This window comes from Pleurodeles waltl, chromosome 10 (assembly GCF_031143425.1).
Source record: "Pleurodeles waltl isolate 20211129_DDA chromosome 10, aPleWal1.hap1.20221129, whole genome shotgun sequence".
NCBI classification, from domain to species: domain Eukaryota; kingdom Metazoa; phylum Chordata; class Amphibia; order Caudata; family Salamandridae; genus Pleurodeles; species Pleurodeles waltl.
The window spans coordinates 785,340,152-785,366,944 of NC_090449.1; positions in this window are offsets into that span (position 1 = coordinate 785,340,152).

The following is a 26,793-nucleotide window of genomic DNA, read 5'->3' on the forward strand; positions in this document are numbered from 1 at the left end:
TATGGCAATTCTTTGTTTCTTAGGGCCAGATGTACGTAGCCTTTTGCGCCTCGAAAACGGTGAAAAACGCCGTTTGCGAGGTGCAAAAGGCCTCACACGATGCAGAAACACATTTTGGAGTCGGTACCGACTCGCAAAATGTGCTTCCGACTCGCAAATAGGAAGGGGTGTTCGCTTCCTATTTGCGATTCGCACCGCGATGTAGAGTTGATTTGTGAGCGCGAAAGCAGTCGCAAATCAACTCGCAGTTACCATCCACTTGAAGTGGATGGTAACTCAATCGCAAACGGGAAGGGGTCCCCATGGGAATGCTCACAAAATTATTTTTTCAGAGCAGGCAGTGGTCCTATGGACCACTGCCTACTCTGAAAAAAAACGAAACAAAAAGGTTTCGGCATTTTTTTTTATTTGCAGCTCGTTTTCCTTTAAGGAAAACGGGCTGCAGAGAGAAAAATAAACCTGCTTTATTTAAAAGCAGTCACGGACATGGTGGTCTGCTGTCTCCAGCAGGCCACCATCCCCGTGAGTGCCTAGACTCGCTATGGGGTCGCAAACTGCGACCCACCTCATAAATATTTATGAGGTGGGCCTTGTGCGACCCCATAGCGAGTCGCAGAAGGTGTCTGAGGCACATTTCTGCATACCAGTTTGCGAGTTGCAAATTGCGAGTCGGAAGGACTCGCAATTTGCAAGTCGCAAATTGGTTTGTACCTACATCTGGCCCTTAGTTCCCCTGGCTACGTGATAAGGAGACTGTAGGTGGTGCAAAATGTGGCCGCTTGATTACTCAAGAATATCAGCTAAACCTGCTTTAGTCTCCCTCCACTGGCTTCCCATAAAGCAACGGATCAACTTTAAGGCCCTATGTATGACACACAAAGCCTTTCATAACAAGGGCCCCAAATTTCTTAGGCAAAACACTTAATTTTACGTCCCAGCAAGGACTTTGAGATCTTCTGCTGCCCTGCTGGTTCACACTCCTCGCTTCAAGAGAACTACATGGGGAGGTAACTCCTTAGTTAAAGCTGCACACCTGTGGAACTCCCTCCCCTTAGAACTCCGACAAGAACATCTAGAACTGCCTTTTTGCAAGAAACTGAAGGCTTTCTTATTCTCATCATAGTTTTTTCCTTGGGCTTATGACTTACCTTTTAAGCGCTGGGAGGCCTTCTGGTAGCCATGTGCTCTATAAATTTCCTAAACTAAACTAAACTATGTACAAGTTAATTCACATACAACACAAAGCATTATGATGTTAGGGGGTCTGGATACCACATTATCACACATGTCAGAGACAAATGAACACACACACAGCACCATTGGCCCCATCTCCAGTACCAAACAGGTATTTCGTGTGGAAAAGGACACTACCATCCCACTGTCCTGACAGTCTGAGCATAGAACTCACGCACCACAAATCTCATGCCAGTCAGCACCTTGTTTAATACATGTTCACTTCACATGTCAGTCTGCAAATCCCATCTGCCTGTGACAGTGTGTATTACCAAATGAGGATGAGCCAAACAGTCAATCTGCAATCTGTAATTGACAAACATAAGGTATAGGCCACATTGATACATGTACATTGCAATGCCAAATCATATGTACATATGTAACTTTGATTGTGCATTGTGAAAACATTAGACTATGTACATAATAGTTCTGTACACTCCAACTCCAAGTAACAATCTGCATGCATATCTGAGTCATGGGCATTGGAGCCACTTATGACATATCTGAGGGTCATAATAAAAACCTTATTTTCCATTCCTAACCTCACTAATACCCCACTGAATTAATTTTATTCTATCCAATACCTAGAGTCAGTTGAAGTACTGATTGATTAAATCATCCCTGATATCTACAGCGTCAACCTCATCATACTCATCCTAACTTGCAAAATCTGCATTACCACCCACAAGACCTGCTGGCTTCCCCTCATCTGCTATGAATGGTATCTGACATCTCAGAGCAAGGTTGTGGAGCATGCAGCAGGCAACAATAATTTTACAAACCTTGTTGGGTGAGTAGAGGAGGGCTCCTCCAGACTTATCAATGCTGCAAAAGCGTGGCTTCAGGAGCCCAAATGTCCACTCCATGACACGCTTTGTCCTTCCATGGGCCTCATTGAAGCGGACTTCACCTGGCGTGGTTGGGTACCTCATTGGTGCCAACATCCAAGGACAGCTTGGGTTGCCAGAGTCTCCTGTAAGGTATAGTTACAACAATCCGAACATTAATCTTGGACATCCACATGGTAGCAGATAAAAGGTACAGACACACATGACATACGTGACTTACCATCCAGCAAGGCCCTCTCTATGTATAGTTGTGTTATTAGCAGGTCGATATTGCTGTTCCAGATGATGAAGGAGTCATGGACTGACCCAGGATACTTTGCACAAACTTGTGAAATGTAGAGGTCAGCCAAACAGACCACTTGTACGTTGATGGAATGGAAGTTTTTCCTGTTCCTATATACCTGTTCGTTGGCAACTGGGGGAACCAAGGCTACATGGGTTCCATCTATGGCTCCAGCCTCATGCGAAATGTGTCCCAAAGCATAAAAATCAGCCTTTACATAGTCCAAGTCCTCACATTAGGGAAATTTGATGTAGCTGTCCAGGTGTTTCAACAATGCAGAGAGTAAAGCCTTCAAACCAGACTGAACATGGGCTGAGATATCCCTGCAGTTAGGGCTACTGTATTTTGAAAGGCCAGGAAGGGTAGCACTGCCATGACTTGGACAGTTGGAGATATGCAATTGGGATTATGAACGGCAGGCATTATATCTGGCTCCAACCTACGACAGAGAGCCATGATTGGCTGCCTATCCAGGCAGTATATTTGGATGACCTGTCGCTCCTCCATTGTGTGCAGGTCTGCTTGTGGACGGTTCACTGGAGGTTGACTTGCTCTTCTCATGCCTATGTAACTATGTGGGACAACACCAGAATGTACCCACTTGCCAGGCCCAAACCCTCCCATTTTGTATATGTAAGATATCGTAGGTCCTAGGAAGCCCCATGGGCAGGGTGCAGTGTATTTAAAAGGTAGGACATGTACTAGTGTGTTTTACATGTCCTACCAGTCAAATACTGCCAAATTGGGTTTTCACTGTTGCAAGGCTTATCTCCCACATAGGGGATGCTTTTAAATAACTTTAAGGTACAGATTCCCTTTGAGAACAGAGAAAAATATGGAGTTTAGGGTCTCCAAACTCACAATTTAAACATACATCTTTTACTGAAGTTGGTTTTTGGACTGTGAGTTTAAAAATGCCACTTTTAGAAAGTAGGCATTTTCTTGCTTAAACCATTCTGTGACTCTGCCTGTTTATGGATTCCCCGTCTGGGTCAGTTTGACAGTTGGGCTGTTTACACCGCTTATCTAGACAGTGACACAAAGGGAGCTTGTGTGTAGCCTGCATATCCTGATGAGCCATCTGAGCTGGAGTGGAGGGAGGAGTGGTCACTCACACCTGAAAGGACTGTGCCTGCCCTCACACAATGCAGTCTCCAATCCCCTGGTGTGTGTCTGCAGCCTGGCCTGGATAAGGAAGGATCTTACAAACGCTTGATACTTTGCTTTGAAGTAAGGAAGAAAGGGGTATAAGTATTGGATCCAAAACCCCAGACTAGTAGAATCTTTCTGGAATCAAGAGGAACCTCTGCCCAGGAGAAGAGCTGAAGAGCTGGAGGAGGAGTAGCGTCCCTTTGCTGTGTTGCTTTGCTGGACTGGCCTGCAGTGGCTGCTCTGCCTGAAACAAGAGCAAAGGGTGAACTTTGCTGTGTATCCTGCTTAAGAAAGTTCTCAAAGGGATTGGAGTAGACCTTGCCTCCTGTTGGAAGTCTCAGGGACACCAAAGACTTCAGTTTCCTCAACCTGCAGCACTGGGAGCTGTGTGTTTTGTGCTGTTCAAAAAGAGAAACCACTGCGATCCTGGTCTCACCGACACTATCATCGGACGACTTCACTAAGCCGCGGCTATGACCTGTGGGCCCGCGATCCGGCATTCCTTGCTCACACCGCAGCCTGGGCATCCCCAACAATGACGCTCCTGCTGACACCAGTGCCGCTGCTTGCACCGTAGCCTGTGGACAATGCACATGAGGCACACAAAGCACTGTCTCATCCTGCACCGCAGTCCTGGTCCACCGGCGCCAGCACCGTCGACTCCAGTGTCGTCACCAGGCATCACTGCCTGCACCGTAGCCTGTGGACACTGCTCGTGAGCGTCACAAAGCACCGTCCCGTCCCGCACTGCTGGCTTGGCCCTACCGACAACAGCGCTTCAGCAACGATGACACTGATGCCTGCACCGTGACCAGGTGACACCGCACGTCACACCGCCCCGCTTCCCACTGCAGCCCTGGTCTCACCGACGCTGCTGGGTGACATCACCGAGCTGCTGCCTCCACCGTGACCTGAAGGCACCGCACTTCGCATCGTCCTGCTTCGCTCTGCAGCCCAGACGCCATCCACTCCAGCGCTCCTGACTTCATCAGCCCGGAATTCGATCCACAATGGTTGTGACTTCAAGGGCCCGATGACTCCCGCACCGACACTGCGATGCCAGCGAGATAGTTTTGAGCCCTGATACATTGTAGTGAGTGTGTGATGTATGTACCCTGATCCACCTAAAAACTGTATAACATTATAATTATAGGTGATGTTAGAAATAGTTGTATACTTATACCATGTTTAAAGAGATGCTTGTGGTCTGGTCAAATGTTTCTATCCAACACTTGGTACTGGATATGCATGTTGCATGCCCGACTCCACTTCACACATGACCTGACTGCAGATGGTCATTCTACATACAGTAGAAGGGAATGTTGGAGGAAGTGTATGTATGGCTACTTGCACTAGCTTTTGTTTCACCCTTCTTGTTTTGGGAAGGAGCATGTGGGCATGACTTTCTCCTCTTGTCTGTGCCATCCATGCAGGTCAACGCCCACCAGAAAAAGGAGATCTGGTGTGTCATCACCAAGAAAGTGCGGACCCTGGGGGCCCACAGACAGCAGGGCACCCACTGTAGGAAGAGGTGGAAGGATCTGAGACGCTGAGCCTGGAAGACCATAGAGACCCAGCTGGGGATGTCCTCCCAAGTAGGAAGGAGTGCCCATCGGACCTTGACCCGACTAATGGCTCGCATATTGGTGGTGGCCTACCCTAAGTTAGATGGGCATTTGAGGGAAGTAGAGCAGCCACAAGGGGGGGAAGTACTAACTTAACACATTTTCATTCCTATGCCTTTCAGTGTATGAAGTGTTAGACTCTAAGCTGTGACAATGTGGTAAGTGCAAAGGGTCAAAGATCTCCAAGGAACAAATAGATGTACAGTCCTCAACATTGACACACAGGTGTGCACATTCTATTGTGTATAGGGATATATTACTCTCCTATGTTATTCCTTCTGTAAAAAAGCATAGGATGTTGCACATGGGACTGTGTCATATGTGTACCACTATACTGTTTTATATACCCTGCTGGTTGTTCTTGACACACACAGATCCATACTCCCAATAACATGATGGTAAGTTGTTCAGGTCTTTTCCCTCTGTCCATTCCAATGCCCCTTGATCCATGTTTATGTGCAACATAGAGTCTGCAACATAGAGTCTGATAAGTCATTCCTACTTTTCATGAGGTTTTTGATGAGTGACAACTTCATGTGAGACGGTGATGTCCATCTGAAATTCCTCATGCCATACTTGCTGAACTTACTCAGAACTCTTAGGAGGTGCACCCATTTGGTAAGTGAGGGCTGTACATTGGACCCTGTAATGTCTCATCTCATTACACAACCTACATGTTTGAATCCATGGAGGTGTTGCTAGACTACTATTGGAACACATACATTGATATTAGAGCTCTGAATTTTAGTACAATGTACATGTTCTTTGGATGGTAAGTGGCTATGCATCTATTTCCTTAGTCATTGAGTTGTGGGCATGTTAAACAGACCAAGACATCTTATTATTACATTCTTCACTGGTTTTTGCCAACATCATGTGTACATTGTAAGGTTCTGTCATAACTAAACATTGTAATGTATTATAGACATACTTGCTTTTGCTATTTTGGATATGTTTAGATTGCTTTTAGTATGGAACCTACTGTTTGACCTGACTACATTGTGGTGTAGGTGTGGTAATTCACATTCACATGTGGGTGGAATGGTATGTGTAGTCAGTCATTTGCCTTGCCTCAAGGTGTATGTCTCTATCATGGTAACCTCAGATGTGGTTTGTGTCATTGACATTTTCCTACACAGATGTAAGACTATTCATGTCTGAAGTGTGGATAGTGATGTTGCCACTCAAACTTTGGGCAATTGATGTTGCCACTCATCATGATACGTTGAACTGTATGTGGCCTTCATGCACATGACAGGTGTCCATTGTATTTGCCATCTCCACTGCTATGCCTTTTGCCCCCCACAGTCCTGGGCTCCCGGTAGACACTCGTGCCCTCCCCTCCTGACAATCTGCTCACCGCATTAAGACAGTTCACCAACGACAACCATAGCCTCGGCAGGGGGCTTCCTCCCTCAGCTAGTCTTGGCACTCCCATGCCAGTGGCGATCCCTGAGTCCTCCTCCACTGGGACTGGTAGCTAGGCTTGCAGGTCCACTTAGGAGGGTTGCTCCGTGCACTGAGCTGCCACTGCCTACCTCTGCAATTTCCCTCACGCTATCCCAGGCCCAGGGTGTGGTCCAACAAAACAGAGGGCCCGGAGGGCCTCTCGTCTCCACCCTGCCAGGAGATCCCCACGCAAAACAGGAGCAATGGCAGCCGGACGGGGAAGAAGGACCATTCTCTGAACTCAACTGCACAACTGCAGCAAAAGGCGTGGGCACACTGGTTACCCGGCCCTTCCTAGAGTCTCTCTTCACCTAGCTGCATGAAGATCTTCACACTCTGAAAAGAGACCCCTCAGCGGACCTGCAAGAGATTCATTGCAACACTGACAGCCTGGGGGACCGGGTCACTTCTCCGGAAGAGCATGAAACCTCTCTCAATGAATAGATCGAGCAGTTGCAGCAGGAAATTCTTTGCCTTCAGGACCAGCAGCTAGGTCTACAAGCCATCACTGAAAATCAGTCCAGGCGCAATAACATATGGATCAGAGGCATCCCATCTGGAGCTGAAAGGCCTGACATAAGCCAATTTGCAACCAAACTGTGTCGCTCAATCGTGGAAGTAAAGTTGACATTAAACTGGACTGTGCACATTGGGTGAGACCCAAGAGATTGGACTCTGCCCTCGAGCAGATATATTAGTTTACGTTCACAATTCCCAATTAAAAGAATTGATTCTACGGATGGCCCAAGACAAGCACCTGGTGCATTTCAAGGAAGCCACACCGATGCTTTACCAGGAGCTGGCTGCCTTTACCTTCCAGAAACGTAAAGAATTTCACCCCGTCACAGCTCACCTCTGGAAAGAAGGCATCACATACTCTTAGGGCCATCCTTTCAGATTGGTCTTCCGGGTTGCAGGGTGAGCTACATCAACTGTGCTTGGTTAAGGAGGCCTGCCAGCTGTTGGAAATCAATGACACCCTTCCTGATCCCTCCCAGAACACTCAGAGCAAAAAGGGGACCCACAGAAACCAACGGTGGAGTGGGGCAGGGAGGTCTTCCTCGAGCCTACGTGCAGACTCGACAGCTATGGCACAAGAGAGGCAGGCAATACTAGAGACACTCTCCGGTGACTGAGCGGCAGCCAGCCCGCCATAACTATAACAGTGTTCTTTTAAAATCCAACACTATAGGTGGGTGGGTTGGTTGGGGGATGTGGGAACGGGCCCCTGGTCTGCCTCACATCCTCCTCCCACTTCTACCAGTTGGAACTTAATACCATCCATTGGCTCCTCTGGACAATACCACATTATTCTCTTTCATAGACCACTACCTGGGCACTTCAGACATCCTAAACCTAGTTACAGCCTCTGAGATACAGCCACACTCACTTTCAGAGCATGCTGCAGTATCCCTTGACTTATCTTTTCTGCCAGTGCGGCTCCTACACAGACCATGGAAAATTAGCTAAACCCTTCTCCAGCAACTGAAGGTTGTCGTCCAAACTAACAAAGCACTAATGGATTCCTTGAACTGAATGACACCCCAGAGGTTTCACCATCCACCCTCTGGGAAACACTGAAAGCGGCTATCAGAGGCAAACTAATAGCAATATCCTCAGCTGGAGGCTACCCCCCATATAATTGGCAGCCATTGATTTAGACAGGGCAGAGTATGCAGCCCTCTACCTGTGACACTCCTTCTATGTCAGCGGCCGCCTTGTAGTCACTACGCTATGGGCGTAGCGACAGGCTGCACGCATCTGGTCTATACTGACAGCGAGTAGCGCAGAGGCTACAGGGGACCCCCAAATAGCTTCAGCCTTTCGTGATTTTTATAAAGATCTCTATACTCAGCAGGACCTGCCTGCGGATGGTGCTGGGCCATATCCAGCCCCCAAATCCAAACTGACCCCAGAACAACTTCGTACCCATCGCCAATGTAGCAATGACACCAAATAGATGTTGCATTTGATTGATAAAGCTCAACGTTCAACGCTCAGCCCGAGAGCGAATGTTGTTGGTGGTGGACACAGAGAAAGCGTTCGACTGAGTCCACTGGCCATATCTTACAACCACACTTAAACATTTCGTACTAAGTGAGTGTTTTTGTTCATGGGTCTTGAGTAATTACAGACAGTCGGAGGCACGGGTCAGGTTGAATGGACAGTCATCAATCTCGTTTCTGGTTCAGTGAGGCATACACCAAGGATGCCCGCTCTCCCCTTTGCTTTTAGCGCTCTATATGGAGCCTTTTGCCCAGAGAATTCATGATCATCGAGGAATAATCGGGATCCATTTTGGGGGGGAAAAGCATACGATTAGTATCTATACCGATGATGTGCTGATGACTCTGGAGAATCCTCTTTCTTCATTCACGGCCTTTATTCAGGAACTGCAGGATTTTGGACAGGTAGCGGGTTTCTGTGCCAATGTGCACAAATCGCATGCTCTCAACCTCTCTCTCACAGTGGAGACACAACAGGCCCTGTCACGTAGCTACCCAACACAATTGTGCACTGTCCTCCATTTCCTATCTCAGGATACAGCTTGCTGCCACTGCTGACACAATGGTCTTCCTTAACCATAAAACTCTCTACCCCTGGATCAAAATCGACCTGACCAGATGGAGGTCATACCACCTATCCTGGCTTGGCTGAGTGGCTGCCCATAAAATGATGATCCTGTCCAGAATCTCTTGCTCTTGTTCCAGGCACTTCCGATTACTCCCCCTACGGGTACCCTAACTGCCATGCAACACAACAAGAATTGTTTTGTATGGGCCAATGGTCGCCCACACATGAACAAAGAGATAAGCTTTTGACCTCCAGCTGAGGGTGGGTGGGACATTCCAAACCTTTTACAGTATTACCAGGCAGCCCAGCTCCAGTACCTACCTGAGAGGTCCTGGGAAGAGTCTGAAAAGCACAGGCTTTTTATGGAGAGAGTAGTAGCAGGACAGCCCCTTTGGGAAATTCCTCTTCTACAGAGGTCTGCTCGACCATGCAGCCTTTATGTCTCTCCTATTACCAAGGTTACTGTGGGAGTTTGGGACCGGGCGAGTGAGAAGGCAAGCCTGAATTCACATTCTTCTCCACTGACACCGATAACTGGTAACCCAGATTTTATCCCAGAATTAAGTTCTGAGAGAGCGTAGTTTAAATATTACATATATTAGATGTGAAATGCTTATATAAATATCTAACAATGCTGCATATAAAAACGATTATAAAATATTAATTGCTTAAATGTATTCTTAACATGATTATAAGTGTAAAGTTACTATTGTGCACATAAACTGTAGGAAATAATTGCTTGCATTATGGTTAATTGAATATGTTAACACCTACGAAGAATTGCATTAGAGCCCATAGCCCTTAAATTAGCATGAGTTGAAGTTTTAGCCGTGTAGCTCTCATATTAAAGCATATTTTTCTGTTTTCCAGTGTGCTGATTCGTAAAAGGCCATGACCCAGCATGTGTTCTTTTCCTTTGTTTTATGTTGCAAGATATGCCCTGTTCCCATCCGCATGCTGGCTGCCTTAGTATAAGTTTTATACGTTTTGCAACAAATGTAGAAACATTCAAGGACATTCAACCATTGAAAAGAGAACTTTTGACCTGAAGAACGTGCCAAGGAAATGACATCCTCCGGATGTGCCACCTACGAAGACGTCAATTATGAAGACCAATCAAAACGTTATAAATTATCGTGGGGTGACAATTTGGATTACCTAATGTATAATTTGATAGGCTAAAGATAGTGGGGTATAGCGATTATCCAATAGAATTTTGGGGGAATGTATTGTGAAAAAGGGATAAAAACTCATGACACAGAACAGTCAATAGAATTAGGTAGGGAATTATATTGATTGCATCCAGAAACTCTGTCACTCTGTTTGGTGATTTGAGACTTAGACAAAACCATCTTCATCCATAGACTGCCCCTTTACACTTCTCCTCCTTATGAGGGAAGTGTCCCCTGTCCCTTAGATGAAATAAACTGTTGGCGATCTAACTGATGTCCTGAAGACGAAGACTGATCCTGTATGCTGACTTATTCCGAGGAGGGTAATTATGACAATGCTATTGTAATTTGTCTGATTGATTTTCCTTTCTAGGTACCAACTGCTGTATTTTTGGATAGAGACCTTAGTCAGATGTTTTCCAAATTTGTGTTCAAAATTATTTTGCATGAAGTCCAACATGCTGATGCTAATTAGTGGTTAGGCTAGGTGATCACTTTTGACTGACGCAAATAGATGTGACTGACATTGTGCTATGCTGAACTGAGACGTATATGATATTCTATGCACTCTGATCTATGCAAATCTTATGTTGGCGCTCTTATGTTTGTGATTTTTGCATTATTGAAGCCTTATCATAGCTGTCGTGTTGTGACTCTGCTCTTATGCTGCTTGATTTTGAGATTGACACTTCTATTATTAGATTGTAATCAATAGGGAATAAAATTCACAAAACTTAAATAAAGGTGTGGTTATTCATGGCTGAAAGGCCATGGTTGTGCTGAACAGTTAATAAATGTCTTTATCCAAAGTAAAGTATATTGTGGTGATATATGTTGATAACGTCATTGACATATTGCTTGACATATTGATCAGTTATCTCGTTCTACGATGTCTCACCACTGGGTCAAAACATTAATCGGCCTAAAACGAGTCCTAATGTGTATAAAATTGACATAAAGGGACGCGTTATCAGTTCCATAGCCTTTAAAAACTGGCAACGAATGGGATGAAGGTCCATAGGCCATCTGTTTGATAAGGGGGGGCCCCATCTCCTTTGCCCAATTATGGGCAAACCATGGTTTGCCAGAGTCAGAGAGGCTGCAGTATCTCCAGATCAGGCACTGGATTATGCACTGATGCATTCCCCCCAAAGCACAGCGCCCTCTCACTCAATTTTAAAAGTGGTTGCTCAGGAAACTAATGAGACAAAACCTCATAACGGAGCTCTACAGGCTTCTCCGCACACCCCCCCAGAGGTCAAATTGACTGGTCAAACACGTGGGAGTCAGAAGTGAGTCGATCGTTGTCTTGGGCAGAGTGAGGAGACATATACTATCGAGCAGGACACACTGCTCACAATGTGACCAGCATTGAGACAGCCACAAAGATTGCCACATACTGGTACCTTACCCCAGTCCACCTACACCAAGGCAACCCCACAATCGACCCCAGATGCTTGCGGGGTGTGGCTCCCCAGGCACACTGCTCCTTCTCCTCTGGAATAATCCACAACTCATGCTAACTGGACCCATCTGCTAAATGACATAGACACACTCTTTGATGCGAAGTTCCCCCGATTCTCAGCATTCACTGTTTTGGGTTTACCCAATGCCCTTAAGTTCCCGCTCAGGTCACATAGGGACCATCAGATAGGTTTGATGCTAGGGGCAGCAGGGCAAATCATCTTGTCCCAGTGAGGTATAGGCCAGAACCCTGCTTATTAAGGTTGGCTCCACCGCCTTTGGCATATCTTTGGCATGGAAAGACTATCTCTCAGACTTCCCTCACAGGGTAATACTTACGCTGACCTCTGACGACCCTTTCTTAGCCTCCTTTCCGCCGGATTCCGAGAAATCACGTGTCCCCAATATCTCTGTCTCCTCCATTTAACAGAGACCTCCATCGACAACACTTGAGGGATTACTCAAGGGGGCGCCTAGACACACTTCCTATGACCACGCTACACACCATGCACGTTGAAACTGAGGTTCCACGGGTGAGGAGGGAGTTTGGGAACAGTTGTTAACTTGTTTAAGCATGTTCAGTTGAGAGCAATTCAAGCCCCCCCGATCGCTAATTTTTTCTGTCTGAAAATTTTCATTAATAAAGAGATCTGAACCATTAAAAAGAAATGTAAACTCCAAAGGCCAATAGGGCACGTTCATAGAAAAAACCTATAAAGTAGAAAAAACAACCCATCCCAAAACACATTTAATTTTCCAAAATACATAGAAATAACAGTTAATCATCAAAATATAACTAACATCACTACAAACTAGTACATAACGCTAACAGTAATGCATCTAAAATACACAAAACACTTACAAACAACACTAGAACTAACTTTTAAACCTCTCTCGTAAATCCCCCCTACCTTCAAAACACTTAAATAATCCTTAAAAAATGACTGACCTGTTCTGACAGACAGCAGCACCTTACTGAGTTATGGTTTTAGGAAAATGGACTAAAACTAACACAAATTATAAAAAAATGGCCGATAAATTAAACTAAAAAAAGGACTGTCTGTTGGGAAAAATAAAATAGTTTCCTAACACTGTCTCCCCAAAATCAATTAAATATTTGAATATAATATCATAATTTAATATATACTAATAAAACATGTTAGGATAATGTTGAAAATATGTATATAAAAATTTAAGAAGTGTTTAAAAAATCGTTAAATAATGGAAAATAAGTACATTTACATAACGTACATGTTTTTCTATTATTTGAACAAATACAAATAGTTTTGTTTTTGCTCATTTGTATTTGGGCAGACTGGAATACAAAAATTCATCACATGAAAAACCAGTTCAGCATAAAATTAATACTTAATCATCCTTGATATTACATACAAAATAAACCATAACAGCATATAGGATTAGCACTGTCGTGCATCAGAGAACAAAGTGCAGCTAAAGGCTAGAAAAAGTGCTTTTGAGGTGACAGATGTCAACGATAAAGATGATCTTAAGCAGCAGTAACCCCAGTAACATGATAAAAGTGATAAAATACAAAAGGGCCGACTCGGCATATAATTCATAATCCATCATTCTTGATTGTAAATTGCAAATTGGAACACAATAAAGTGCTTTCAACATTGCTAATTTTATCACAATCAATCATTCTAATGGTCATATTCACGACAATACGTGAAATAAATTGGGCCAACAGGTAGAGCCATTATTACAAAATAGCAAAGTGTAAATTAACACAGAATGTAGGGCTTTCAAGTAAAAAAGAAAGAATGATCAAGTGCAAAAAAGACAGAAAGTGCAATTAAAAACCTAGAAAAAAGCTTCACTAATTTACCCAGGATTAATGATAGGACAGGGACGCCTGGTTAGCTACATTCAAAAATCTTGTCCCAAAATTGCTGCAGGCTTGGGAAATCAAAGAAGGTATACACCCAGTGACCCATGCCACTGGCCTTGCATCTAAAGCAGAGTTCTGGGAGGGAGGGAGGGATACATCTCATGTATCCTGTGTGCATATAATAATCTAACCATCTTAACAAAAACGCCATTCTTTTAAAATTCACAGCTCTTAAAGACCTATGCCCTACTTCACCAGAAATTGCCCTTGTTTGGGATTAAACCTGCAGTCGATTTCCTGGTAAATTCTTTGAAGCAATTCTGGTAATATTTTCTGATTCACGGGTTGGTGAAGCAAATGATACCAGTTGCTCACCCCTATTAGCTTAGTACCATACATGTACCCTACCAGGGCTCAGGCACCCTCAACCAAGAGCACATCATTCGTCTTCAAGAAGCTGGTAATCTGGCTAAAACTAAACCAAAGAGATAAACTCTGCGGGCAAACTGCTGGGTAATAGAGTCCCATGTAATCAAATGAACACCATTATAGAAATTCTCTGCTTTCTCAAACCCCAGTGCCCTCCATTCACCTAAAGTGTCCCTTGTTAGAGTCAGACCTCAGATCCTGTAGTCTTGTAGTGAGGAATAGGAAGGACACACGGAATACGCGGAGTTGTGAAAAAACCCTTTATAGGTGTTGCCAGAGAGAGTACTACCATATACTGAGTCTTTTTAGGAAGTTTGGAAGTTTTAAAAAAAAACTGCAATGCGACTGCACTATCTAAGGTCATGCGAGTGAGTAAAAAATTGTCATAGATAGGGCATGCTGCTGCTAATGAAATTATAATATGAAGTAAAGTTCCCTGATAATATGCCTGGAATTGTGGCGGTGCTAATCCTCCCTGAGCTACCTCGAAGTGCAGCATAGACATTTTAACTCTGAGTTGTTTCTTAGCCCAGATGAACACTCTAACAATTGTATTGGGCTCCTTGAAATATGCACCAAGAATTTTCAGGTGGAGATTCACAAAAAGAACAAAGTAACAATAGAAGGATGGATATTTTAATTGAGGCAACTCAAGTGATTAAAGACAGTGGCAAACAGGTCCAACGTTCTAGCAGTTTTCTTTACCTTAATCCGCAAAACCTCCTAATTCAGATGGAAAAGTTCAGAAAAGTTATTTGTACCATAGATACCAATATATCTAAGAGGGTGTTGTGGGTTGTTTTGTACACAGAGAGGGAGTTCTGCCCGACTAGTTAAACAGAAAAAGCTTAGTTTTGGTTAAGTTCACTTTATACCTCCTAACCTGTGTAAAATCCTCAATTTCATGAATGGCATTCTGAATATTTTCCCTTTCAGCCTTCCAATAGAGAATCACGTCATCAGCAAACAATGTAATTTTTGCCATCCCTTCCATAGGCGCATGAATCGAGGTGTTGAAACTAATCCTGGTCACTAGGTGGGATCAATAAAAAAAGTGAATAGAAGTGGGGACAGAGGGCAACCCTGTCGAGAACCAAGTTTTACTTTCACTACCCCGCCTCTTTGGTGTTTTACAATAATTTTAGCCTCTGCTCCACAATCAAGCTCCTTGAGCTTATTAATTATTAAAGATGGAAACCCAAACTGCTAGAATAGAAATTATTGTGTACCAATTAACAAGGTTGAATGCTTTCTTGCTGTCCATCATTATTACGGCAGCCTTCTCTTTATTAACTGCAAAGAAATCAATAGCTTGAATCAAAAAATAAGTGTTAGCGGCCATTGATCTTTTCGGCAAAAAAACATTCTGATCTTGATAAATCATCTGTTGAGAACATGGTGCAATCCAATCCACCCATATCTTTGTAAATAACTTACAATCTGTGATTAATTAACTTATAGGGTGATAAGAATTAGGATCTATAGGATCTTTATCTTTTTTAAGAAAACTGACCAGGACTGCTTCGCTAAAGTTTTTTGGAACTGATTTTCCATCTTTAATTTGATTGAACAAATTTGTTAAAGAAGGCAGCAGCTTGCCAAAAAAGCCTTATAAACTTTGGTACAAATGCCATTCCTTCCACTGGCTTTTGCGTTGGCCACGTACTTTAGCACGTCAATCACTTCAGGGAGCTCAATCTTTTTAGTCAGTGCACACTTTTGGTTATTGGAGAGGCAGGGTAGATGAACTGGAGCCAAATACTGCTCTAGTTCTACCGGCAATACTATCTAGGTCTCTCCATAGGTCTCTCCATAGTGGCAGTAAAACACCTCAGCTAGCCTCTTGCTATCATCTTCAATCACCCCCACAGCAGGGTCCCGAACTTGAGTGATTAACTGTGTGCTCATCTGGGTTTTTGTTGACCATGCCAAGTATTTCCCAATGTGTTTGCTCTCCTCATCAAGCTTATGCTCTTATGCTTTACTACCTGAGATCTCTCCTCATAAAAAAAGTCTCTTAGCTCATGTTCAGCCCTCTCTACCTGCTCTCGCAGTTGCGCCTAGGCAGATGAGGGACCTCGGGGTAAAGCTTGCGAATTCAGACAAGATCTTATCGAGCGTCATTTGAAGATGCTGAATTTGGGTTGAGCGTGTCCTAGAAAGTCTAGATTTGTAATATATTACATGTCCCCTAAATGCAGCCTTAAGATCTCCCAAATCTTAAAAAAGGAGGCGGGCTCAGGGTTAAGCTTAACCCCTGCATGCCACTCAGCCATTTGTGATCTGCAAGCAAGGTCTTATCAAATTGCCACCTTGGCCTCCTACTCTCTCCTGTATTGAAAATCATCTCTAAAAAAATTATAGAGTGTTCTCAGGAAGGATTAGCTAATATCTCTACCCTGTCTATCTTCAAGAGTTTACTTACTAAACAAAAATCCAGCCACAAGACCAACCCAAACCTATGGGAATAGCAGGTAAATTTGAAAAAAGTGGGGTACCTTAGGCACCAGCGGTTCACCAAAGTGAGATTGTGCTTAAGCAGATCTATCAATTTTGCAGTTTCGGGCTTTTGCTGCATCTAGGCCTTATTAGATGTTCCAAGTGTAAGATTTTTTATGAAATTAAGATTGCCCCTCATAACAAAGGGACCTTCCACCCGGGTTATCAGGTTATAGATTTGATCTAGCGCCTCAACTTTGTCAGAAATCGGATCATAATAATTCAGATGATTTAAGAGATTACCAGACACTTTAGCTCTTATCCAAATACACCCACCCTTATTGTCCCTCAGAATCTCTTTTCTCACTCAATCTAGCCTAATTGAAAATAAAATAGTCACTCCTAGCAAAGTTTCCTCTGCAGAGGCAAAATATGGCTGCAAATACCTTGGCGGAGTTGTACGTTTGGGCATATTGGTCTTGAGATGAGTCTCCTGGAGGAAGATTAGCTTGGGATAAAATCAAGTTAACCATTTCAGCAAGGCACCGATCTTGTGCTTATTCCCCAGGCCGTTAACAGTGCAAGTAATAAATCTCATGTGTTGCATCATCATCTACCAATTAGAGTAGCATTGTACCCCTCCCTCACACCTCCCAGGGTACCTTTAGTCTGCCCCCATAGAAAGCAGCTTCTAAATTTCTGGCATTTCGTGTAGATATTCCTTAAGCAAAATTTCCCTATTAAACCCAGAGGCGTAAATGTTTCTTCCACCCTGCCCTTTTTTACTGCACCCACCTTTTCCTGACTTCCTTTCCACCTCCCACCTCTGCCGCAACTCCCGAAAGGGGGACTGCCCACTACCCCCTGATGTACCCCTGCCGAGCCTGAGTGTCATGACACAGCACCAAAAGCTCCAAGTGTGTCTCAGCCTCACCCTGCCAAAGAAGAAAAAAGAGGGAAGAAAAACCATATGTCCTAATACAGCCCACCATTCCCCATCATTTACTCATTGCAAAATCACCAGGTCCTTTCCTTAAGTTTTGGCCATCCTACCCAACAATTCCTGTGCCTCTTCTACTGCTGAAAAAAGATGGAATTGGCCATCTATGATCAACTTCAGCTTGGATTGGTGCACCAGGGAGGTCTGTCCACCAAGAAGCCTTAACTCTTTTATTAGCTTGTGGAAAGCTTTCCAACGATGTGCTGATAAATCAGAAAACAACAATACATCAGAAAACACAGAAAAATCTGAAACAACAGATACATCAGAAAACACCCTCATATGGACATTCTCCACAATAACAAAGGATTTCTGTCAAATTGCAATGGCCAAGCTCTGTTCCTTGATGCGAAAGTCAGAAAAATTCAATATGATCCTTCATAGGTATTTTGTGTCTGTGGACCTATGAGTCAGTACCCTATGCACCCACATAATTGTCAGATCGGGAGGGGCATCTGGTAGAATGTTCTTCTTGATTAATGAATCTATTAGATGTGAGACACTCTGAATGTTGGCTTGTGATTCGCTGCCCTCAGGAATACCTATGAAATGGGGATTAGAACGTCTGGAATGGTTCTCCATTTCATTATCAATTGATGCATCCTTTTCTGCTCCAAGGCCATATCCTTATGATAAAGTACCATTTTATCCTGTAGATCAGATATTCTGTGCTTGACCTCCTACAGCCGCTTAGGTAGAAGATTAAAGTTCTCCTCAATTTTAGCCAGCCTTTGATGCAGCATCTTGATCAACAATGCCTGTCGTGCTTTCAAATCTTGGACCTCAGCCAGAATGATTTCTAGTAATAGCTTTAGAGCCTCTGGTTTCTGTGTGAAAAGCTGAGAAGTAGTATTACTTTTTAATACTCCATTTGGGAGTTGCGTCATGCCACGAATGCCTGATCACTGTTTCTTCTAGCCGGCTGTGTGGCTACCTGTTTTTCACTCATACTTTGCACGGAAGCTGAGGTTGGTGATTGTGAGGTTTTCTCTTTAGAATTTACTGCAAGCAACACTGTATTAATCATATCCGACCCCTGGAGTTCTACTGAACGCAATAAGTGTGTATTGCTTAGCTCCTGTCCATCCCTGCTGGGCTCACTGTTAGCATACACACTAGAATCTGATACAGAACCCACCCCCCTAGAAGAGGGACTTTTTAAACAGGCGGTAGTCCTTGTGTCTCATAATAGTTGTGGTCACTGATGCAGGGCTAGACGCCAGCATAACTGGTTCCAGCTTGTCCTAATTCTGCAGTGAGAACTGTAAATTTCCAACATGCAGTTGTTCTTGACCTCTAGCAGAATTGATAGTATTGACAGACACTAGCAGGGGATCCCGCGATGGGCTCAGAGGCTGGGCAAAAATACTAGTGTGTGGTGGGCAAGTTTGCATTCTACTATTAGGAAGATGGTAGGGAGTCGGGGAGCTTAGAGAATCTTCTGTCTGTCTCGCTCGCTTGGAGTGTCCGGTACTGTGAGTTTTGCATGATGCTGTCGCATACTTTTGGATGAAATGTGAGACCCTTTAGGATACCTCAAACAGCCCCCTCCAACGCGACTCCTTGCAGCTGCAGAATGCCTACCTCAGGACCCCGTCCATCCTTTCACTCCCCATCTGAACTCCCCAGCTCACCAGTCCTCAGCAAGTTGCCTCCTGAAAGCTGTGTTGTGTTGAGTTGCTTTGCTGTGTCTTACAGACTCTGGTATGGTGTGGCAGACTTTTACCCCAAGTATGCTGTGGGGGTGCACCGCCATTCATCACATGTCACGAGTCGTTGCATAGCCACATGTCATGGCCTGCACTGAAGCACCACAGCAACAAAGAGAGAACGATGCACCGTGACCGAGTGCGACATAACGGGGAGGAGGAGGGATCATGACCGGTGCTAGCAGCAGTCCATGTGGGATATGTCTACCTTGAACAAATACAAATTGGTAATAAAATCATAAATCCCAATGTATCTTTTAAATAGACACAAGGCAAATAACATGCCATGGGCATAGTCCTCTCAATTGCCATCACCTTCTAAAGTCCGAAAGAGTTTAAATATTCAGTCCCCTATGTGTGAGCAAGAGCCCCACCTCAAATAAATAATGGCTCAAGTTAAAAACTTTTAAACTTATTGTCTAAGTGCAAAATTAAGACACAGTAGTCATATTCATTTCTTTCTGGCCTTTACACACCCTGGGCAAAAGAACAGTATGTGGGCCACATTTTATTTTGTGCTAGTAGGGCACAAAATACAGTTTTATTCTTTGGGATTACCATCACCATTTTTCCATTTCGATGCAAAGGATCTAATTTTTAAAATGTTTAAATAAAATTTTATGTAAAGTGTCTTGGCTAGCTGTGGCTGCATAATATTCAAGAACATTTCAACGTGTGGTGTGGGTTTGACATCTAGGTATTGCACACACAATATCCCAAGCCTAAATCTTTGGTATAGGTTAGATTTAACATGTTCCCAATAAATCGACTTCAATCGCTTCTTCAAAGCCATTGTCGAGGAGCAAGGATCAGACCAAAATGATCTTAAGCCTAGTGTGTCAAACTTGACATGCTGGAATCATGGGAAGGTGATGGAGTTGTCGATCTCAAGCAACTCGGTCAGAACCTCTCTATATTGTGCTAACTCCTGCACTGTCCAAATCCTCACCCAGTAGAGAAAATGTTTTAAAGCTGCCAAATGCTTTACACTTTTGAGGGCTACATCGTAAAACAGGGAAATAAGTGGAGTACTTTTAGAGAGATGAAGTAAAGACCTAATAAATTAACTCTCACCCACTGTCATCAGATTTATGTTTTCTGGCTCATATAGAGCAGCTGCCTGTACTTTTGCCTTGCAAACTTCAATTGCATGAGAAATAGCTCTAGAAATCATTAACTGGGGTCTCTTATATATTGCTTTGGCACTATGATGGAGAATAGCTCCATGTTTTTGTATGTGTGGGGTCCGTGACATCTTGCTATCTAACATTATGCTGAAAAACTCAAAATTAAAAGTGCATTCCAACCTCTTCTGTCCGAGACATATGCTACCTCTGAAAGATTTCTGGGGTCTAATCACCATATATTTGATCTTAATTTAAATACATTAATATCTAGGCCCTTCTTTTCACAGTATACCCTAAAGTAGTCCAAAAAAAGCTGTAGTACCATTGGGGTTCGTGTCAGCAAAATGGGTAAAATTTCTAAAATTAATTTTAAAATGAATATTGATAAAAATATTTACTACCAATCATAAACTTTAAACAATAAAATGAAAATAAAATACAAAATTAACAAAATTAGCAATCATAACTTAAGAATCTTAGGGCCTCATTACGATTGTGGTGGTCTGAGGACAGCCACACTCTCATTGAAGGCTGGACAGCCACACTCCAGGTGTTCTGACCACCCAATTACAACCTATGGGAGCAGACCCGCCAGGGGTCCACCGTCCCTGCCGGGAACATGGTTCCCAACCGCATGGCGGCAGTCGGGCTTGTAACTCAGTGCCACCTGGCTGATTACAACCCCTGTTTCCGCAAGCCTTTTCATTGTGGGGGCCCCGCCACAAAAGGTCTGGGGGAAAGCCAGTGTCGGAGGCCACCGACAGGATGCACACTGTCTGCTTTGCCAACAGTGTGCATTCTGAGGGTGCTGGAGTGTTGGGATATTGGCCTCGGCACCCTTAAATGAGCGGAGACCAATATCCTAGCACTGTTCCCACGGGTCAGCCCAGTGGAAACGCATATTGCAATATTCCGACCAGTCAGCCCGGCGGGAACAATGTAATATGCTCGGGGAGAACATTACCACTATGGCGGTAGTGTCCTCCCTGTGAGTTTGGCTGTCCTGTGGTGGGACCGCCAAACTCATAAGGTGGTTCTCAATCTAAACACATTTTATATTTAATTAAAATAAAAAATTAGCTTAAAATTAAAGTTAACTTTTTAAAACAAAAAATATTTTTTCTTCACTTAATTATTTTTTAAATAATCTAAAATATTAACTTTTAACAAAATATTTCTAAATATTCTACTTTATTAAAATATTTTTTTATGTTATTAAAAACTAAAATATCTAGTGTTTTCTCATTTGAAACAAAATAATACCTTTAATATATATCATAAATAACATCAAATATAAATATATTAAACACATTAATTTAACAAAATACATTTAAAAACTCTAAATTATTAATTTGAATTTCTTTAAAATAAATACATTAAAATTTAAATTTAAAGCATGCATTTTTAAAAAAGAATCTCCCCACCCTTATCCCTTGAAAACCTAATACCCTGCAGCTAAAATAATTATCCAACAATTAATTATATATTCTGATACAACTAAAACATACAAATTTCAACAATGTCATAACTAAAACATTTACTTACTGATACCAGAGGGGGTCTGGGTAGAACATTTCTCATCTGTATTTCAGTCCGCAAATAATTCTAATTAGGGTGTGGAGGCACGTGGCCTCCTACGTTTGGCTACTCCCATTCCAATCAAGAGTGGTATTTTACTTGAGGCATATGAGATCAGCGCAGCAATAAATAAAATGAAATTAAGGAAAGCCCCTGGCCCCGACGGGGTTCCAGTGGACTTATTTAAATCTTTACCTGATTTGTGGGTTCCACTAATCACAAATGTTCTGAATAGTGCTATTCAAAGTGCTATCCCCTCCTCATGGCTAACGGCAATAATCGTCCCGATATTTAAAAAGGGTAATAGGCTTGACCCCTTTTGCTATAGACCCATCTCTCTCATTGACTCCACGGCAAAGATTCTGGGGAGCGTCATTTTGACCCGGCTTGAGGAGTGGGTTGCAAGGTCAAACATTCTATCGCCAATTCAATATGGGTTTAGGCCTGGATTAGGCACAGTGGATCAGGCCCTAAACTTACACCTTATTCTTAGCAAATATGTTATTGCAAAAAGGGAATCTATCCACTTAGCCTTCATAGATCTGTCCAGTGCATTTGATATGGTGAATAGAGCAAAATTGTGGGAAATAATGGACACAATTGGGATCGAGCAAGATTTGTTGGATTTGATTAAACGCTTATACTCTGACCTTACTATTATAATTCAGTTTGGACAACACGGCGAAAGATCCCATCCCCTTGCATCCAATCGGGGTGTTAGACAGGGCTGCACTTTGGCACCTTTTTTATTTCTGTTGTACATAAATGGCCTGCATAGTTATTTAGCCCAAAATGGTAAGGATTTCCCAAGGATGAGTTTTAGACAATTGCCAATTTTATTACATGTCGATGACGCCGTTTTAATTGCCCGCACGGCCAATGGTCTAGAGACCCTTTTGGATCTTTTTTTAACGCACACACAAGAGCTTGATTTGAAAGTCAATTTTAAAAAGTCACATGTCATGACTTGCGGCCCTAAAAACACACGCACCAAATGTTTTATAATGGGGGGGAACACCTTAACAAAGGTAAAAGACTTCTGTTATCCAGGTCTGTACCTAAGTTCCACTTTGTCATGGAAATTTCATTTGAATCTTAAGCTCCAACAATTGGAAATGTTGAAGCAATCTTCCGCTTTGCCCGTAGATTAGGGCATAGACCCGTCCACCAGATCATCAAGCTCTATAAATCCAAATGTGTTTCGGCGGCGATTTATGGGGGTGGCCTCTGGGGATATACCAGTTCAAGCATATTACAACTGGCAGAGAATAAATTTCTCCATCGGCTACTTATGGTACCCAAGAACATAGCGAATATTATATGCCATGAGGAGCTGGGAATCCGTTACATTACAGATTTGATAGATATTGCCCCCCTTCTGTTATGGATAAAAGTATGGTCAAATCCGGCGGCTACTTTAACACATGATTGTGTAAAAGACTGTATTTCATTAGCAAATTGTAACAAAATTCCATGGCTAAATTTTGTTCGCAATGGTTTTAGAAACTTGGACTTGGAGTTTATGTATTTCAAACCAGAGTTCTTGCCTGCCAATGCGAAAGAAATTGTTAAACTCCGATACAAAAAGCACGTTATGAACCTTAGATATCAAGTGGCAGAGAAATTGAGTTCTTTTAATTTATATGTACAAATTCCATCATCAGATTCGTTAGAACCTTATTTTGTTTGGTTCCCGATCCCTTCTTTATATTCTTTACTTGTACTTTTTAGATTTAACATGATCCATTTTAGAGTGGCGTTTCCGACAAAATGCGTGTGGGAAAAAACATTACCGCCATGCCCTTGCGACAATTTTTCAAAACAAAGTACTTGTCACTTTATTTTATTTTGTACACTTTACTCAGCTCCTAGGGAAACTTTTTTACTACCTATTTGGCGTAATTTGCACACTTTTTCTTATAAAGAAGGATTGATTGGCATTCAAAGCCTTTCATCCAAACAAACGTGCAGCTCTATTTTAAGTTTTATTAAATCCGCTATCACCATTAGGAACCAATATGAATTAGTAACGTGACTATTTATTAAGGGAAATCAGATATTGTTTTACTGTTGTATACGATTTTATAAGTATTTATTATTTTATATCGATTTAGTAGGCTTAAGTGGTAAACTTAGGTTTTATAGACTTGTAGATCAAAGAGACTTGCCTTCGAATTCTGCAATAAGTACTGTATTTTATGATGATTTTTATGTATGTATGTGTACTTTTATGGCAACACGCCGAATAAAGTTATTTTGACTGACTGACTGACTGACTACTTACTAAAACACAAATAAAAAAGTAATAAACACATACAATCAAACACACTACAATAACATTATATACTAATTAACACTTAGAAACAGTATTACATTTAACAATATTTTCTACAACAATGTTTTTACGATATTTGAAACAACACTAAAAATTATATTTTTTACCTTTAATATTCCTGTCCACAATATGTTTGATGTCCCAATATTCTTGACAAAATATTTTTGTATTACAATATTTTTCCAATATTTTGTTCAAACACTATAGATATACATGCAAACTGTTTAAAAATAACATCATCATCCACATTCAAATATACACTAGAGAACACATAAGTGGAAAGTGCACATTCAGAGAAGGAAAAATTATAGCATGAAAAGAAAGAACTGAGGTTTCCAGCATTATTGCAGATGAACTAAGTAGGGGAAAATTAAATGGAGTGATGTTAGTGAATGTGTGTAAAAGTGGTGAAAATACCAGAGTGACTTTTGAGTTATTATTTGAAGAGACAGATTACCAAACATGAGGAAACAAAAAGAAAGGTAATTTGTATGAACGTGTGCCTTGTATGTAATCAGTATGTGCAGAGTGAGAAAAAGATGTAGGTAAAGATCAATTTTCAAGCCTATGTTATGGCTCTTTGATGTGGCGAGTAGGTTTGCTGTTTGAGTATGCATGTGTGTGCACTTATTTGTGTTTGTGGGAGCCACAAGGTATACATGACCTTTTATAATTATTTCCATTGCTTGGAGTACAGAACCAGGTAGTTATGTGGGTGACAGCAAGAGTCAATTGCTCTGGTTTGTTCTACTAAATGGTGACTGCTGTCTCCACTCCTTTATATGAACTTTATGAATCAGATCTTTCATGAAACTCTAGACAACTCCTTCCATGGAACAGATATGATAATTATTGCCCTCCCTGTGACCACTTCCTTCCATACCATGCTATTTCTCCCAGTTATGAAATACTTTATGTTCTCCCTAATCTTCTTCCTGTACTTTTAATGAGTAGGCACAAATGTCTGCACTCATTCAAACTGTTACCATATCCACAGACAATGACTGTAATAGACACTGGGCTTCCTCTGCCTCTTCTGACAGTGTTTTCTGCCTACACCTACCAAATGTCGAGACGGGCCACTCACCTGAAAAGCAGGATGTCTGCAGGAGCAATGGTATGCCCCCTGACCTCCTGGAACACCTTTCGGCACTTCCTGGTGGACACAAAAACCCCGGCAGGTGTCCCAAAAGGAAAGGGGGAGTGGAAGAGAAAGAGACAAAACACTGCCACGTCTTGCCGGTCCAACCAGGCACCCTGTTTCTTTTGGGGGGCAGGTCGTTGTTGACAGAGCGATAGTAGAGTTAGTGCACTCAACTTCCTCGAAACTGAATCTCTCTTTCTAATATGGGCATGGGAGCGATTGAAGAACAATGGGATGCTCCAGCACTTTTCTTGAATAATAATAACTGTTGGCACAATTACTAACACTGCATTACCAAATACCCAAACTGAATAACATAACAATAAGTACCGCAACACTAGGGCTGGCTTCACAGAGATTTACCGTTGCACACTACAATTAGAACTGTGGTTGCACTTATCGTGCACAAGAAAGACAAACAAGGGCATTAATTATATCACGTATAACTTTCCTGCATGCATAGGGTTAAACTAAAAGGAACAAAAACAATCCAAGAAATACAAATGTCCACTCTGGGTTTAAACAGTTAGGGTGGCACAGTTTGGCTTGGTTTCACTGTGTGTGTGAAAAACCCTTCAAAAGCAAATTCCTCAAACGAACGTGAAACACAGGCATGAATGACACAATTTAAATCCAAGAATTATGCTATTAGGGAAAGAAAAGTCACATAAATGCTCTTTTAAAATTGCACTGTCACTTTTTGTAGTACTTGAGCTCAAGCAGATTTCCTGAAGCACATTTAGGCAAGTAACTAATGTAGAATGTTTAGAAATGCATTTGTCTCTTGAAGATAAGCACTCTGCCAAAATACGAGGTCTGAAATACACCAGCTGTTCTAGGAAAGCGTGGTGCTCAAAGAACAAACTCCCTGGAGAATACTAGTCACTTAGCTGCAGTTTTTTCCGGAGTGCTGGAGGAATGCCTGTTATCAGCTGGTACAGGAACGCAGAAAAGAATTGCCTCAAAAGTCCTGAAAACGAGGATGACAGCAGGGGCTGGACTGCAAAATCAGATGCTGAGATCAGGAAGCAAAACAAAACCAAGCAGGGAGGCATGCTTCACTCTGCTATTTATAGCCAATCAGGAAAGCAGTTGAGTTTCCACATGTGGATGAGTTACCACACCCAATTAGAAGCACATGTCTACCCTTGCTCACATTAGCAAACGAGCATTGGTAGAACAAGCATTGATAAAGCCAGTTGTGTAACACAGCACATTATGTTTACTTAGAAACATGAAGGTTTAACCAAGAACAGAGATATGATTTAACCCTAATCCTGGGGATGTTGACAGATAACGCAGGAGGCACCTCGGGAATTCCTGACATCATATCCCTTACCTTTGTTGAGTTTAATATAGCAGGGCATATTTATCAGTTTC